Consider the following 16,418-nt stretch of genomic DNA (forward strand, 5'->3'; position numbering starts at 1 on the left):
CCGAGACGCCACTTCTGGCCACGCCTCCCCTCGTTATGCAGTTCAAGCCACTTAAAATATCTTCTCGGTTCTTTCGGTAAGGTCACGTAGAAGGGAAATAATAAAATAATAAAAATAAAACAATAAAATAAAATTCACATAAAATTGTATTTTATTATGTTTATTTTATTTATTATTAAAATAAAATTATCATTAAATTGTGTTTTATTATGTTTTATTTTTATTATTATTATTTTTATTATTTTTTATTATGAAAAAAAATGTCATGAAAATGTATTTTATGATGTTTTATTTTTATTATTTCCCTTCTACGTGACCTTACCGAAAGAACCAAGAAGATTAATCCCTGCAGTCATGAAAGCTTTAAATCGAAAAATTCCACTTAAAATACTTTTTAGCTCAGCAATATTTCGACTTTTTCTTTTCCATACACCGCAATGTTCAGATTCTTGTTTGCAGCTCGTACGAGGCATAATTACCCTTTGTCTATAAACTCCAAATTTAGACTTTTTAGTCCATGGGGTCAATAGCTCAGCAATATTTTGACTTTTCCCCCACTGCAGTGTTCAGATTGTTGTTTACATCTCATATGAGACAAAGTTATGTTTTATCTCTCAAGTTCAAAATTATAACGTTTTAGTCCATGATGTCAAATCAGAAATTGGTACCACTTTAAGGGAGTAAATTTTTTGCCATACCAGTTTATAATTTAGGGAAATACGAGTGAATAACTTTATAACCGACTCCAAATTGGAACCGCTGAAGTTATGCACATAACATCAGGTGGTATTGGCAAGTGCATTATCTGGTCTGGGCTCATGGACTATTTGAAATGCTCACGGAAAATAAATTGTATTTCATCATAAAAAAAATTACTATTGGTTAGCACCACAGAACGTTCTATGCACACTAGGTGGCGACTGCACTTTCTCACATGTCCTGTTGGAGTGATCGTTGTATGGCCGTTAAACTGAACTTTTAATTAATCTATAAACATAATTTTTTACTAATTCAGGGGTCGTCCATAAATGACGTCACACACCTAGGGGGGAGGGGGGTCAGACATTTGTGACGATGTGTGACGAGGGGGGGGAGGGGGGGGTTGAGAAATGTGACGTCACATCAAAATGTGCATCTTTAAATAAATATAAACAATAGAATTGTTATAACAACACTAATTTTGATTAATTTTCATTATCAACTATTTTATTATTTAAATTTACTAAGGTCACCTTTTATTTATTCCATGAAAGAGCATTTTGCTTCTCCGTGGGAGAATGGAGAAGCATACATTTTGTAAACGTTTTTAATGATTGTTATTAAACATTTTTGTTATAATGATTCTACCAGGGCTTTTCATTCTGTGGAATGAATATGATTGTTATAATTGTACTCTTCATTTTGCTTCGTTCTACTACAAAGTTTTATAAGTATTGTTTTATAGTTATAACTTTTAATATTTTATAATTATAAGATAATTTCAATATAATACTCCGAACATCTGCAGTTTTAGTTAGACGTTGAATATTTTCAAGTTAAATTTATGCTAAATTTCAGCTTTCCAGCGCCTTTTTAATAAATGTTTTCTCCTACAACATCAAAGTGCAGCGCCACATTAAATACGCACTACAATGACAATAGTTTCCCACACTCAGCTTCCCACTTGTAGCCCCGCCCACTCCCCCCCCCCCAGCCTCACGTCCTTATGCAGGATTAACAGCATCAAAGAAAGTTGCAGTTGCTGCTGCAGTTGCTGCTGCTGCTGCAGTTGCTGCTGCTGCAGCAGCAACTGCAACTTTCTTTGATGCTGTTAATCCTGCATAATGCACATGCATATGTAGTACTAATCACATTCCTGCATTTCCCATAAATATGCTAAATTCCTCTTGATATGCAAATTCCTTTGTCAAGGCGCCCAGCTTATATATATGCTCCAAGCTCGTGTGCTGTTTCATTCAGACTCTGTCGCCTCGACGGACCTGGTTTTCACCTGAGGACGGCTGCTTGCGTTGTGGCCGAAACGTCGTGAGAATAATTTTATTATATTTTATTTTTTATTATTTTATTACTTCCCTTCTACGTGACTTTACCGAAAGAACCAAGAAGATGAATCCCTGCAGTCACGAAAGCTTTAAATAAAAAAAAACTAAATGTCATGTTATTTCGAATAGTAATTGGTAACTGGGTTTAGACCAAGTCACTTCAAATGAAGAACCTGGATTAATGGCAGGTGGCTGACACCCAAATTCGAAACTAGAATCTCAGCAGTGGCAGCTCAGTTTTAGCACCTGGCCATATCTAGTCAAGCCTCTTCCTGATTACATTCAGGACATCGTTCGCCGAGTCACTGAGGCGCGGGTGGAGGCTCGCATGGCTACGGCCAAAGCCCAGGCTCGGAACGAGCGGTGTGCGCGACGTTCAAAAGGGGAATGCCCTTGGAAAACGGGGGACCTGGCCTGGCTCCATTGTCCACAGGTGCAGCCAGGTACCTCTCCTAAATTACATAAGCAATGGCAAGGGCCGGTTCGCCTCATCGAGGTTCCCAACCCACAGTCGGCGCGTGTTCGGTTTGGTTCTCGGCGTTGGTTCGTCCATACATCTCGGTTGAAACCATACGTGGCCCCTCGACCAGATGAGTCATCTCCTGAGGTTGCCTTGCCGGGGTCTGTTGCTGCCGACTCGCCCTTGCCTGTGCCTGCTGACTTTGCTAGAGCGCCTGTCGTGCCTTTCACAGACGAACCGGCCGTGACGCGGCAGGGGAAAGCAGACCCAGCTCGGGGTGTGCCTACCACGGCTGCGGAACCTTTGAGGCCCGCAGCCCTTCCTACCCCGCCGCGGGCACGATCGCGGGACGCCTCTGATGCTGCGCCTTCGAAAATAGGGGACCGGGACGTTGCCAGGCCTCCAATAGCGACAGACGAACTTCAGCCTGTCGCTCTTAAAACCCTGCCACGTTCCCGCTCGGCGGGAGGGCCACCGACCGTCCGGGACGGCCCGGCGACCCGCACCCACTCGAAATCCCTCACATTTCGTTAATTATTGTGTTGTGTTCTTGTTCTTTCCGTATATTATCGTGTGTTCTGTATCCTTTTTCGTATTCGGTCGTGTTCGCTCGCATTGCTTATTGGAGTTGTGTTCAGCCGAGGTCGGCTGGATTTTCTCTACGGGGGAGGGTGGTGTAATGCGGGCGTAAACGACCTCCCGGAAGTGACGTCATGGGGGGAGGAGTTACGTCACGTGGGGGAGAGGGTAAGGGTCTATAAGGGGGGTAACCGGAAGCAGTCGGGAGTGATCGGGGACTGGGAAAAGTGAGAGGCCACGCAGGGCGAAGGGTGAGAGAGAGAGTGGCGAGGTCGCCACACACCCGAGCCACGAGGATCGGCACCGTCGGCCAACGGTGACCGACCCCGGGGCAGGAGGAGCAGCGAGGAGGCTGCAGAGAGCAGCGGGTCTGCAAGGGAGGAGTCGGCAGCAGGGGTCTGCACGACGTGACAGCGGCGGGGCTGCTAGGAGGGAGTTTGGGCTACGTGAGCGACAGCAGCCTGGGGCTGCAGAGTGGAGAGTACATAGGGGAGTACCGTGAGGGAAAAGAGATCGAACCCAAATAAAGGACACAGGACAGAGAGAAGCGTCCGAGTCTTTTATTACACTGGTGTCAAAGTGTAACGGTATGGCTAAACAACTGAGAAAAAAAGAATATTCCATCTCCGGCATCGGCTTCATCTTCCGATGACGATGACCTTCCTCCTGCGGTGGATCCGACTCTGGCAGAGGAGGAGATCCGTGCTGGGACGAGTGCGGGTCCAGGGGTCCAAGACGTCGCCGCGTCGGCAGACCAGTCTGCACCAAAGGACGCGGATTTGAGATGGAGTCAGATGGCGGAGCAACTTGAAACTCTCAAGAACGTGCTTGCACAGTTGTGTGCGCTTGTTACGCCGAGGACGGCATCGGAAGGCGATGTTGGTGGTCCGCAGGGGCCCGGGTTGTCTTCAATGTCGACGCCATGAGCCACGCGGCATGAAGACGCCATCTTGGGCGTGGCGCACGACGAAAGGCGGGAAGCCGCCATTTTGGGCCCTCCGCGACGGAAGGCCGCCATCTTGTCGACACCATGCTGCGACGCCATGTTGAACATGCCACCGGAAGAGTCAGCGGCTGGAGGGAACGCGCCAAGGCGTCGCAGTCATCACCTAACGACTGTCAAGGAATTCTCCATCGGGGGCGATTGGAGTGCGTTCGCCTGCAGATTTTTGGCAGCGGTGCGCTCGGCGAGGTGGACTGACGCCGAGGCATTAGAAGTTCTTCCGACTCTCCTTGATGATGAGTCCGTTAGATTCTTTCGCTCTATAAAAGCCGCAAAGAAGAAAACATTGCGTGGTGTGTTCGACGAAATGGCAGACGCTTACGAGCCGCCGGATGACGCTCATCGCCGGTTTGTGCAATGACAACGCGCACCCGAGGTGTCTCCGGTGGCGTATAGGGGCGCGGTACTGGAGCTGGCAATGGCCGCATACCCGGAGATGGAGCCTGACCTGTTGGAACCTCTCATCCTGGGGAAGATGTTGGAGTTGTCCCGGGATCTCGGCATTCCCATGCCGGTGTGCGGTCACGAGAAGCTCACATCCCGGGCTGCGGCTAAGTGTCTGGACGCCCAGTTCAACCTGCGCCGGTGGAAGCAGGTTACGGCGTGGACGGGTGGGCCCATCGTCGAAGGGGGAGCCGTGGGTTGGGACCCCAAGAAAGCTGTTTATGTGCCGGACGACAGGAGCCCGCAGGAGCTGTCGGCTGCCGCTGCTCCGTGGCCGGAGCCGCGGGCTGCGCCGCCGACACGGCCGCGTCGGGACGGGGCGCCCGCAGCAAGGCGCAACAACATCGACTGCTTCCGCTGCGGGCGTAAGGGCCATTATGCCAGGGACTGCTGGGCCCGCGTCCCGGGTCCGCCCCAGCAGGAGGCCTCGACAGCGGCCGCTCCAAGGAAGGATTCGCCAGCACAGGCAAGTCGGTGCGCACCAGACACCCGGCAAGGCTTGACACCTCACTCATCACCGTTGTCATGCGATCCGGGTGTTTTTAATAACGGGAGACCATTGACTGTGCCTTGTCGTTCGATAACGCAGTGGCGTAAGTTGGCTCGGCGGGTCGTCGCGGCTGCTACCGGTTCGTCCACCGTACCTGGGTCGATACAAGGGGTGGACGTACGGATTTTGGTAGATTCCGGAGCGTCCGCGACCATTATTTCGGATGTAATATTCCATCTCTTGAACATCCCACCAGAGGCCGTGAGTCCGGCTTACGCTTCCTGCGTCGCCGCGAACGGGGGTAGCATGGGCATTGTGGGCCAGGTGTACGCTACAATTGCTATCGGGGGAGTGTCGGCCTCGGGAATTGTGTTAATTTCGAGGTCTCTTGCGGTTCCTTGTTTATTAGGGACCGATTTTCTGGCCAAAATGCCCATTTTAATTAGAATTAATGAGAACTGCATTCAATTACCGGAAGGCCGTAAAATGGCCTTTTTGCCGTCGCCCTGGGGGCGACCTGCTCCTATCGCCCAGGTGCAGGCGTTGTCCGAAGTGTCTATTGATATTCCACCTGGCTCACAGATTCTCATTCCTTTGCGTTATCGGAAGCCTGTACCTGGTCGTCAAGGAGCGATTGGGGTTTTGTTGTCACCGTCCGCCACCATCACGGGTGGATCGGCGCTGGTTGGGGCACAAACTATTGTTAGGCCAGACCAGCAGCCGTTTTTGCAGGTGCTTAACGCGAGTGCCGAAAGCGTGTGTGTGCCGGCGGGTACCATTGTGGCACATGCCACTACTGCGTTTACAGCTCATGATGATCTGTCCGGCCGGGGGGTTGTTGGAGGTGTTTCGGGGCCCGGAGCTGTGGATGACCGCTGGATAGCTGAATTGTGTGGGGAGAATTCAGCTCTTTCTGGGGAACAGCGTTGTGCGATTCGTAAATTGTTATCGAGCTATTCTGATGTGTTTAGTTCCGATGATTTGGACTTAGGACGCACCTCGTTGCTTTACCATCATATTGACACAGGGGACGCTGCCCCTATTCGGTTGAACTCGCATCGGATGAGTCCGGCTGAGCGAGAGCATGTTCGAGGGGCAGTGGATGACATGTTGGCTGCGGACATAATATCTCCGTCTAACAGCCCATGGGGCGCACCTGTTGTTTTGGTCAAGAAAAAAGATGGCAAATTGCGATTTTGTGTAGACTTTCGTAAATTAAATAAGGTGTCGGTGGCAGATGCGTATCCCCTGCCGCGTATGGACGACTCTCTCGATGCCTTGTCGGGGGCGAAGTTCTTTTCAACGCTAGATCTCTCTTCGGGCTACTGGCAGCTTCCCCTCGACGAGTCCTCGCGAGAAAAGACTGCTTTCCGTACGCCGCAGGGGTTATTTCAATTTAACTGTCTTCCGATGGGGCTGAATGCGGCCCCTGCCACTTTTCAGAGGTTGATGGAGTTGGTATTAACGGGGTTGCAGTGGGAGACATGTATTATATATTTGGACGATATTATCGTTTTCAGCCGCACATTTGACGAGCATTTATCGCGGTTGGAGGCCGTGTTCACCAGGATGCGTTCTGCTAATTTGAAATTTAAGCCCAAGAAATGTCACCTGCTGCAACACTCCGTGCGTTATTTGGGGCACATCGTCAGTGCGGACGGGGTGGCCACGGATCCGGACAAAACTGCGTGCGTCCGTGACTGGCCAACCCCTGCCACGGTGGGGGATGTGCGTCGGTTTTTGGGGTTCGCCTCATATTATCGGAGGTTTGTTCCAAATTTTGCTACGATCGCGAGGCCTTTGCATCTCCTGACGGGTAAAGGACACAAGTTTGCTTGGGGACCCCCAGAGGAGGCGGCGTTTCGAGGCCTACGCGATCTATTGGCTACGGCACTGACGTTGGATTATCCGGATTTTGCGCATCCCTTCATTCTGGATACGGACGCGAGTGACACGGGTATTGGGGCGGTGTTATCTCAGTCCAAAGATGGTGTTGAACGTGTGGTCGCGTATAGTAGCCGGGTTTTGTCTCCCGCTGAAACCCGCTACTGTGTCACTCGCAGGGAACTTTTGGCTATTGTTTTTTTTCTCCGCCAATTTCGACCGTATCTGTACGGTCGATCGTTTATAGTTCGCACGGATCATGCGGCCTTGCAGTATGCTCTTAAAATGGACCAACCATCCAGCCAGCTGGCGCGATGGTTGGACACGCTGCAAGAATTTTCCTTCCAAATTCACCATCGGAAGGGAGTGCGTCACGCTAATGCGGACGCACTTTCCAGGCTGCCGCAGCGATCCCCTTGCGCATGTGCATCGGGGACGCATAGGTGTGGCCTGATTCAGCACCCCCCTCCGCCTGTCGCGCTGGCAGTCGAAGTGCCGAAAGCTCCACTTGAGCCGGGGCCGGCTGATGCGGGGTCGGCTGATGGGGGACTGGCTGATGGCATTCTACATCTCCCGAGGTCTGTGTGGATTCGGGAACAGATGTTGGATGATTCCTTGGTAACGTTACGTAAGCGGCCTGTCAAGGGGAGTGGGCGACTCTGTGCGGGCGGCGTGCCGGAAACCGCTCTCCGTGATGGCTTGCTGATGTGGAGGGAAGGGATGCAGGAACGCTGGCGTCTGGTTGTACCGGCATCATTGCGGTACAAATTGATTAGGACTCTGCATTGTGACACGCTTTTACATCTGGGGGTGCAGAAGACGCTATTGACGCTGCAGCGAGACTACTATTGGCACGGCATGACGACGGATGTCGTCGGGCACGTTCGCGCGTGTCCAGATTGTGCCCGCCGTAAGCCGCCTAAACATCCATATGTACCGCCGATACAATCCATCCAGGTGTCTCGAGTTAATGAGTTGGTGGCGTTAGATATTTTGAGAGCCTTTCCGCCATCCGCTAGGGGAAATAAATATTTGCTGGTAGGGGTGGAGTACCTCTCCCGCTGGCCGGTGGCCTGGCCTTTGCCTGACCAGTCAGCGGCGTCTATCACGGACGCCTTTCTTTTTGGGTATGTTATGGACAAAGGGGCGCCGGAGAGGCTCCTTACAGACCAAGGCCGGAATTTTTCCTCCAAATTGTTGGGGGAGGTGTGTGCGGCGCTGGGTACAAAAAAAATACGGACATCTCCCTACCACCCACAAACGGATGGTATGGTGGAACGGCTTAATCGGACCCTGTCCGCCATGTTGTGCCATACGGTTAGTGAAAAACAATCGGATTGGGATTTGCATATCCCTGGGGTGCTTTCAGCGCCGCATGCGGCTACAGGATATTCGCCGTTTTTTCTAATGTACGGTCGTGAAAACGTACCGCCGATTAATGAACAGTTGGGAACCGAGGCGAGGGGACCTGTCAAGCCTCTTCCTGATTACATTCAGGACACCGTTCGCCGAGTCACTGAGGCGCGGGTGGAGGCTCGCATGGCTACGGCCAAAGCCCAGGCTCGGAACGAGCGGTGTACACGACGTTCAAAAGGGGAATGCCCTTGGAAAACGGGGGACCTGGCCTGGCTCCATTGTCCACAGGTGCGGCCAGGTACCTCTCCTAAATTACATAAGCCATGGCAAGGGCGGTTCGCCTCATCGAGGTTCCCAACCCACAGTCGGCGCGTGTTCGGTTTGGTTCTCGGCGTTGGTTCGTCCATACATCTCGGTTGAAACCATACGTGGCCCCTCGACCGGATGCGTCATCTCCTGAGGTTGCCTTGCCGGGGTCTGTTGCTGCCGACTCGCCCTTGCCTGTGCCTGCTGACTTTGCTAGAGCGCCTGTCGTGCCTTTCACAGACGAACCGGCCGTGACGCGGCAGGGGAAAGCAGACCCAGCTCGGGGTGTGCCTACCACGGCTGCGGAACCTTTGAGGCCCACAGCCCTTCCTATCCCGCCGCGGGCACGATCGCGGGACTCCTCTGATGCTGCGCCTTCGAAAATAGGGGACCGGGACGTTGCCAGGCCTCCAATAGCGACAGACGAACTTCAGCCTGTCGCTCTTAAAACCCTGCCACGTTCCCGCTCGGCGGGAGGGCCACCGACCGTCCGGGACGGCCCGGCGACCCGCACCCGCTCGAAATCCCTCACATTTCGTTAATTATTGTGTTGTGTTCTTGTTCTTTCCGTATATTATCGTGTGTTCTGTGTTCTTTTTCGTATTCGGTCGTGTTCGCTCGCATTGCTTATTGGAGTTGTGTTCAGCCGAGGTCGGCTGGATTTTCTCTACGGGGGAGGGTGGTGTAATGCGGGCGTAAACGACCTCCCGGAAGTGACGTCATGGGCGGAGGAGTTACGTCACGTGGGGGAGAGGGTAAGGGTCTATAAGGGGGGTAACCGGAAGCAGTCGGGAGTGATCGGGGACTGGGAAAAGTGAGAGGCCACACAGGGCGAAGGGTGAAAGAGAGAGTGGCGAGGTCGCCACACACCCGAGCCACGAGGATCGGCACCGTCGGCCAACGGTGACCGACCCCGGGGCAGGAGGAGCAGCGAGGAGGCTGCAGAGAGCAGCGGGTCTGCAAGGGAGGAGTCGGCAGCAGGGGTCTGCACGACGTGACAGCGGCGGGGCTGCTAGGAGGGAGTTTGGGCTACGTGAGCGACAGCAGCCTGGGGCTGCAGAGTGGAGAGTACATAGGGGAGTACCGTGAGGGAAAAGAGATCGAACCCAAATAAAGGACACAGGACAGAGAGAAGCGTCCGAGTCTTTTATTACACTGGTGTCAAAGTGTAACGGTATGGCTAAACAACTGAGAAAAAAAGAATATTCCATCTCCGGCATCGGCTTCATCTTCCGATGACGATGACCTTCCTCCTGCGGTGGATCCGACTCTGGCAGAGGAGGAGATCCGTGCTGGGACGAGTGCGGGTCCAGGGGTCCAAGACGTCGCCGCGTCGGCAGACCAGTCTGCACCAAAGGACGCGGATTTGAGATGGAGTCAGATGGCGGAGCAACTTGAAACTCTCAAGAACGTGCTTGCACAGTTGTGTGCGCTTGTTACGCCGAGGACGGCATCGGAAGGCGATGTTGGTGGTCCGCAGGGGCCCGGGTTGTCTTCAATGTCGACGCCATGAGCCACGCGGCATGAAGACGCCATCTTGGGCGTGGCGCACGACGAAAGGCGGGAAGCCGCCATTTTGGGCCCTCCGCGACGGAAGGCCGCCATCTTGTCGACACCATGCTGCGACGCCATGTTGAACATGCCACCGGAAGAGTCAGCGGCTGGAGGGAACGCGCCAAGGCGTCGCAGTCATCACCTAACGACTGTCAAGGAATTCTCCATCGGGGGCGATTGGAGTGCGTTCGCCTGCAGATTTTTGGCAGCGGTGCGCTCGGCGAGGTGGACTGACGCCGAGGCATTAGAAGTTCTTCCGACTCTCCTTGATGATGAGTCCGTTAGATTCTTTCGCTCTATAAAAGCCGCAAAGAAGAAAACATTGCGTGGTGTGTTCGACGAAATGGCAGACGCTTACGAGCCGCCGGATGACGCTCATCGCCGGTTTGTGCAACGACAACGCGCACCCGAGGTGTCTCCGGTGGCGTATAGGGGCGCGGTACTGGAGCTGGCAATGGCCGCATACCCGGAGATGGAGCCTGACCTGTTGGAACCTCTCATCCTGGGGAAGATGTTGGAGTTGTCCCGGGATCTCGGCATTCCCATGCCGGTGTGCGGTCACGAGAAGCTCACATCCCGGGCTGCGGCTAAGTGTCTGGACGCCCAGTTCAACCTGCGCCGGTGGAAGCAGGTTACGGCGTGGACGGGTGGGCCCATCGTCGAAGGGGGAGCCGTGGGTTGGGACCCCAAGAAAGCTGTTTATGTGCCGGACGACAGGAGCCCGCAGGAGCTGTCGGCTGCCGCTGCTCCGTGGCCGGAGCCGCGGGCTGCGCCGCCGACACGGCCGCGTCGGGACGGGGCGCCCGCAGCAAGGCGCAACAACATCGACTGCTTCCGCTGCGGGCGTAAGGGCCATTATGCCAGGGACTGCTGGGCCCGCGTCCCGGGTCCGCCCCAGCAGGAGGCCTCGACAGCGGCCGCTCCAAGGAAGGATTCGCCAGCACAGGCAAGTCGGTGCGCACCAGACACCCGGCAAGGCTTGACACCTCACTCATCACCGTTGTCATGCGATCCGGGTGTTTTTAATAACGGGAGACCAATGACTGTGCCTTGTCGTTCGATAACGCAGTGGCGTAAGTTGGCTCGGCGGGTCGTCGCGGCTGCTACCGGTTCGTCCACCGTACCTGGGTCGATACAAGGGGTGGACGTACGGATTTTGGTAGATTCCGGAGCGTCCGCGACCATTATTTCGGATGTAATATTCCATCTCTTGAACATCCCACCAGAGGCCGTGAGTCCGGCTTACGCTTCCTGCGTCGCCGCGAACGGGGGTAGCATGGGCATTGTGGGCCAGGTGTACGCTACAATTGCTATCGGGGGAGTGTCGGCCTCGGGAATTGTGTTAATTTCGAGGTCTCTTGCGGTTCCTTGTTTATTAGGGACCGATTTTCTGGCCAAAATGCCCATTTTAATTAGAATTAATGAGAACTGCATTCAATTACCGGAAGGCCGTAAAATGGCCTTTTTGCCGTCGCCCTGGGGGCGACCTGCTCCTATCGCCCAGGTGCAGGCGTTGTCCGAAGTGTCTATTGATATTCCACCTGGCTCACAGATTCTCATTCCTTTGCGTTATCGGAAGCCTGTACCTGGTCGTCAAGGAGCGATTGGGGTTTTGTTGTCACCGTCCGCCACCATCACGGGTGGATCGGCGCTGGTTGGGGCACAAACTATTGTTAGGCCAGACCAGCAGCCGTTTTTGCAGGTGCTTAACGCGAGTGCCGAAAGCGTGTGTGTGCCGGCGGGTACCGTTGTGGCACATGCCACTACTGCGTTTACAGCTCATGATGATCTGTCCGGCCGGGGGGTTGTTGGAGGTGTTTCGGGGCCCGGAGCTGTGGATGACCGCTGGATAGCTGAATTGTGTGGGGAGAATTCAGCTCTTTCTGGGGAACAGCGTTGTGCGATTCGTAAATTGTTATCGAGCTATTCTGATGTGTTTAGTTCCGATGATTTGGACTTAGGACGCACCTCGTTGCTTTACCATCATATTGACACAGGGGACGCTGCCCCTATTCGGTTGAACTCGCATCGGATGAGTCCGGCTGAGCGAGAGCATGTTCGAGGGGCAGTGGATGACATGTTGGCTGCGGACATAATATCTCCGTCTAACAGCCCATGGGGCGCACCTGTTGTTTTGGTCAAGAAAAAAGATGGCAAATTGCGATTTTGTGTAGACTTTCGTAAATTAAATAAGGTGTCGGTGGCAGATGCGTATCCCCTGCCGCGTATGGACGACTCTCTCGATGCCTTGTCGGGGGCGAAGTTCTTTTCAATGCTAGATCTCTCTTCGGGCTTCTGGCAGCTTCCCCTCGACGAGTCCTCGCGAGAAAAGACTGCTTTCCGTACGCCGCAGGGGTTATTTCAATTTAACTGTCTTCCGATGGGGCTGAATGCGGCCCCTGCCACTTTTCAGAGGTTGATGGAGTTGGTATTAACGGGGTTGCAGTGGGAGACATGTCTTATATATTTGGACGATATTATCGTTTTCAGCCGCACATTTGACGAGCATTTATCGCGGTTGGAGGCCGTGTTCACCAGGATGCGTTCTGCTAATTTGAAATTTAAGCCCAAGAAATGTCACCTGCTGCAACACTCCGTGCGTTATTTGGGGCACATCGTCAGTGCGGACGGGGTGGCCACGGATCCGGACAAAACTGCGTGCGTCCGTGACTGGCCAACCCCTGCCACGGTGGGGGATGTGCGTCGGTTTTTGGGGTTCGCCTCATATTATCGGAGGTTTGTTCCAAATTTTGCTACGATCGCGAGGCCTTTGCATCTCCTGACGGGTAAAGGACACAAGTTTGCTTGGGGACCCCCAGAGGAGGCGGCGTTTCGAGGCCTACGCGATCTATTGGCTACGGCACCGACGTTGGATTATCCGGATTTTGCGCATCCCTTCATTCTGGATACGGACGCGAGTGACACGGGTATTGGGGCGGTGTTATCTCAGTCCAAAGATGGTGTTGAACGTGTGGTCGCGTATAGTAGCCGGGTTTTGTCTCCCGCTGAAACCCGCTACTGTGTCACTCGCAGGGAACTTTTGGCTATTGTTTTTTTTCTCCGCCAATTTCGACCGTATCTGTACGGTCGATCGTTTATAGTTCGCACGGATCATGCGGCCTTGCAGTATGCTCTTAAAATGGACCAACCATCCGGCCAGCTGGCGCGATGGTTGGACACGCTGCAAGAATTTTCCTTCCAAATTCACCATCGGAAGGGAGTGCGTCACGCTAATGCGGACGCACTTTCCAGGCTGCCGCAGCGATCCCCTTGCGCATGTGCATCGGGGACGCATAGGTGTGGCCTGATTCAGCACCCCCCTCCGCCTGTCGCGCTGGCAGTCGAAGTGCCGAAAGCTCCACTTGAGCCGGGGCCGGCTGATGCGGGGTCGGCTGATGGGGGACTGGCTGATGGCATTCTACATCTCCCGAGGTCTGTGTGGATTCGGGAACAGATGTTGGATGATTCCTTGGTAACGTTACGTAAGCGGCCTGTCAAGGGGAGTGGGCGACTCTGTGCGGGCGGCGTGCCGGAAACCGCTCTCCGTGATGGCTTGCTGATGTGGAGGGAAGGGATGCAGGAACGCTGGCGTCTGGTTGTACCGGCATCATTGCGGTACAAATTGATTAGGACTCTGCATTGTGACACGCTTTTACATCTGGGGGTGCAGAAGACGCTATTGACGCTGCAGCGAGACTACTATTGGCACGGCATGACGACGGATGTCGTCGGGCACGTTCGCGCGTGTCCAGATTGTGCCCGCCGTAAGCCGCCTAAACATCCATATGTACCGCCGATACAATCCATCCAGGTGTCTCGAGTTAATGAGTTGGTGGCGTTAGATATTTTGAGAGCCTTTCCGCCATCCGCTAGGGGAAATAAATATTTGCTGGTAGGGGTGGAGTACCTCTCCCGCTGGCCGGTGGCCTGGCCTTTGCCTGACCAGTCAGCGGCGTCTATCACGGACGCCTTTCTTTTTGGGTATGTTATGGACAAAGGGGCGCCGGAGAGGCTCCTTACAGACCAAGGCCGGAATTTTTCCTCCAAATTGTTGGGGGAGGTGTGTGCGGCGCTGGGTACAAAAAAAATACGGACATCTCCCTACCACCCACAAACGGATGGTATGGTGGAACGGCTTAATCGGACCCTGTCCGCCATGTTGTGCCATACGGTTAGTGAAAAACAATCGGATTGGGATTTGCATATCCCTGGGGTGCTTTCAGCGCCGCATGCGGCTACAGGATATTCGCCGTTTTTTCTAATGTACGGTCGTGAAAACGTACCGCCGATTAATGAACAGTTGGGAACCGAGGCGAGGGGACCTGTCAAGCCTCTTCCTGATTACATTCAGGACACCGTTCGCCGAGTCACTGAGGCGCGGGTGGAGGCTCGCATGGCTACGGCCAAAGCCCAGGCTCGGAACGAGCGGTGTACACGACGTTCAAAAGGGGAATGCCCTTGGAAAACGGGGGACCTGGCCTGGCTCCATTGTCCACAGGTGCGGCCAGGTACCTCTCCTAAATTACATAAGCCATGGCAAGGGCGGTTCGCCTCATCGAGGTTCCCAACCCACAGTCGGCGCGTGTTCGGTTTGGTTCTCGGCGTTGGTTCGTCCATACATCTCGGTTGAAACCATACGTGGCCCCTCGACCGGATGCGTCATCTCCTGAGGTTGCCTTGCCGGGGTCTGTTGCTGCCGACTCGCCCTTGCCTGTGCCTGCTGACTTTGCTAGAGCGCCTGTCGTGCCTTTCACAGACGAACCGGCCGTGACGCGGCAGGGGAAAGCAGACCCAGCTCGGGGTGTGCCTACCACGGCTGCGGAACCTTTGAGGCCCACAGCCCTTCCTATCCCGCCGCGGGCACGATCGCGGGACGCCTCTGATGCTGCGCCTTCGAAAATAGGGGACCGGGACGTTGCCAGGCCTCCAATAGCGACAGACGAACTTCAGCCTGTCGCTCTTAAAACCCTGCCACGTTCCCGCTCGGCGGGAGGGCCACCGACCGTCCGGGACGGCCCGGCGACCCGCACCCGCTCGAAATCCCTCACATTTCGTTAATTATTGTGTTGTGTTCTTGTTCTTTCCGTATATTATCGTGTGTTCTGTGTCCTTTTTCGTATTCGGTCGTGTTCGCTCGCATTGCTTATTGGAGTTGTGTTCAGCCGAGGTCGGCTGGATTTTCTCTACGGGGGAGGGTGGTGTAATGCGGGCGTAAACGACCTCCCGGAAGTGACGTCATGGGCGGAGGAGTTACGTCACGTGGGGGAGAGGGTAAGGGTCTATAAGGGGGGTAACCGGAAGCAGTCGGGAGTGATCGGGGACTGGGAAAAGTGAGAGGCCACACAGGGCGAAGGGTGAGAGAGAGAGTGGCGAGGTCGCCACACACCCGAGCCACGAGGATCGGCACCGTCGGCCAACGGTGACCGACCCCGGGGCAGGAGGAGCAGCGAGGAGGCTGCAGAGAGCAGCGGGTCTGCAAGGGAGGAGTCGGCAGCAGGGGTCTGCACGACGTGACAGCGGCGGGGCTGCTAGGAGGGAGTTTGGGCTACGTGAGCGACAGCAGCCTGGGGCTGCAGAGTGGAGAGTACATAGGGGAGTACCGTGAGGGAAAAGAGATCGAACCCAAATAAAGGACACAGGACAGAGAGAAGCGTCCGAGTCTTTTATTACACCTATATAAACTCTTGCCACGGCAGCTCTCTCGCCTACTTCAGCATTTTCTTGCTGTGGTTGTTCCACCTGATGAAGATTGCTTGTGTTGCGATCAAAACGTCGTGATTTGTTTAATTAAATTTCTACCTACGTGACTTTACCGAAAGAACCAAAGAGTATGAGAATAGTTTAAAGTGATTTGAAGCATTTTTTATTTTAAAAATGGATATATGGTTCTGGGGGGGGCAGAGCTTTGTGACGCCGTGGGGGAAGGGGGGGGTCAAAAATCGGCCAAAATCGCGTGGCGTCATTTATGGACGGCCCCTTAGGTGTAAAACGAAATACTAAATGTCATCTTCTTGGTTCTTTCGGTAAAGTCACGTAGAAGGGAAGTAATAAAATAATAAAAATAAAACATAATAAAATTATTCTCACGACGTTTCAGCCACAACGCAAGCAGCCGTCCTCAGGTGAAAACCAGGTCCGTCGAGGCGACAGAGTCTGAATGAAACAGCACACGAGCTTGGAGCATATATATAAGCTGGGCGCCTTGACAAAGGAATTTGCATATCAAGAGGAATTTAGCATATTTATGGGAAATGCAGGAATGTGATTAGTACTACATATGCATGTGCATTATGCAGGATT

Source organism: Lampetra planeri, chromosome 10 (assembly GCF_965212315.1).
Source record: "Lampetra planeri chromosome 10, kcLamPlan1.2.h2, whole genome shotgun sequence".
Classification (NCBI taxonomy): Eukaryota; Metazoa; Chordata; class Hyperoartia; order Petromyzontiformes; family Petromyzontidae; genus Lampetra; species Lampetra planeri.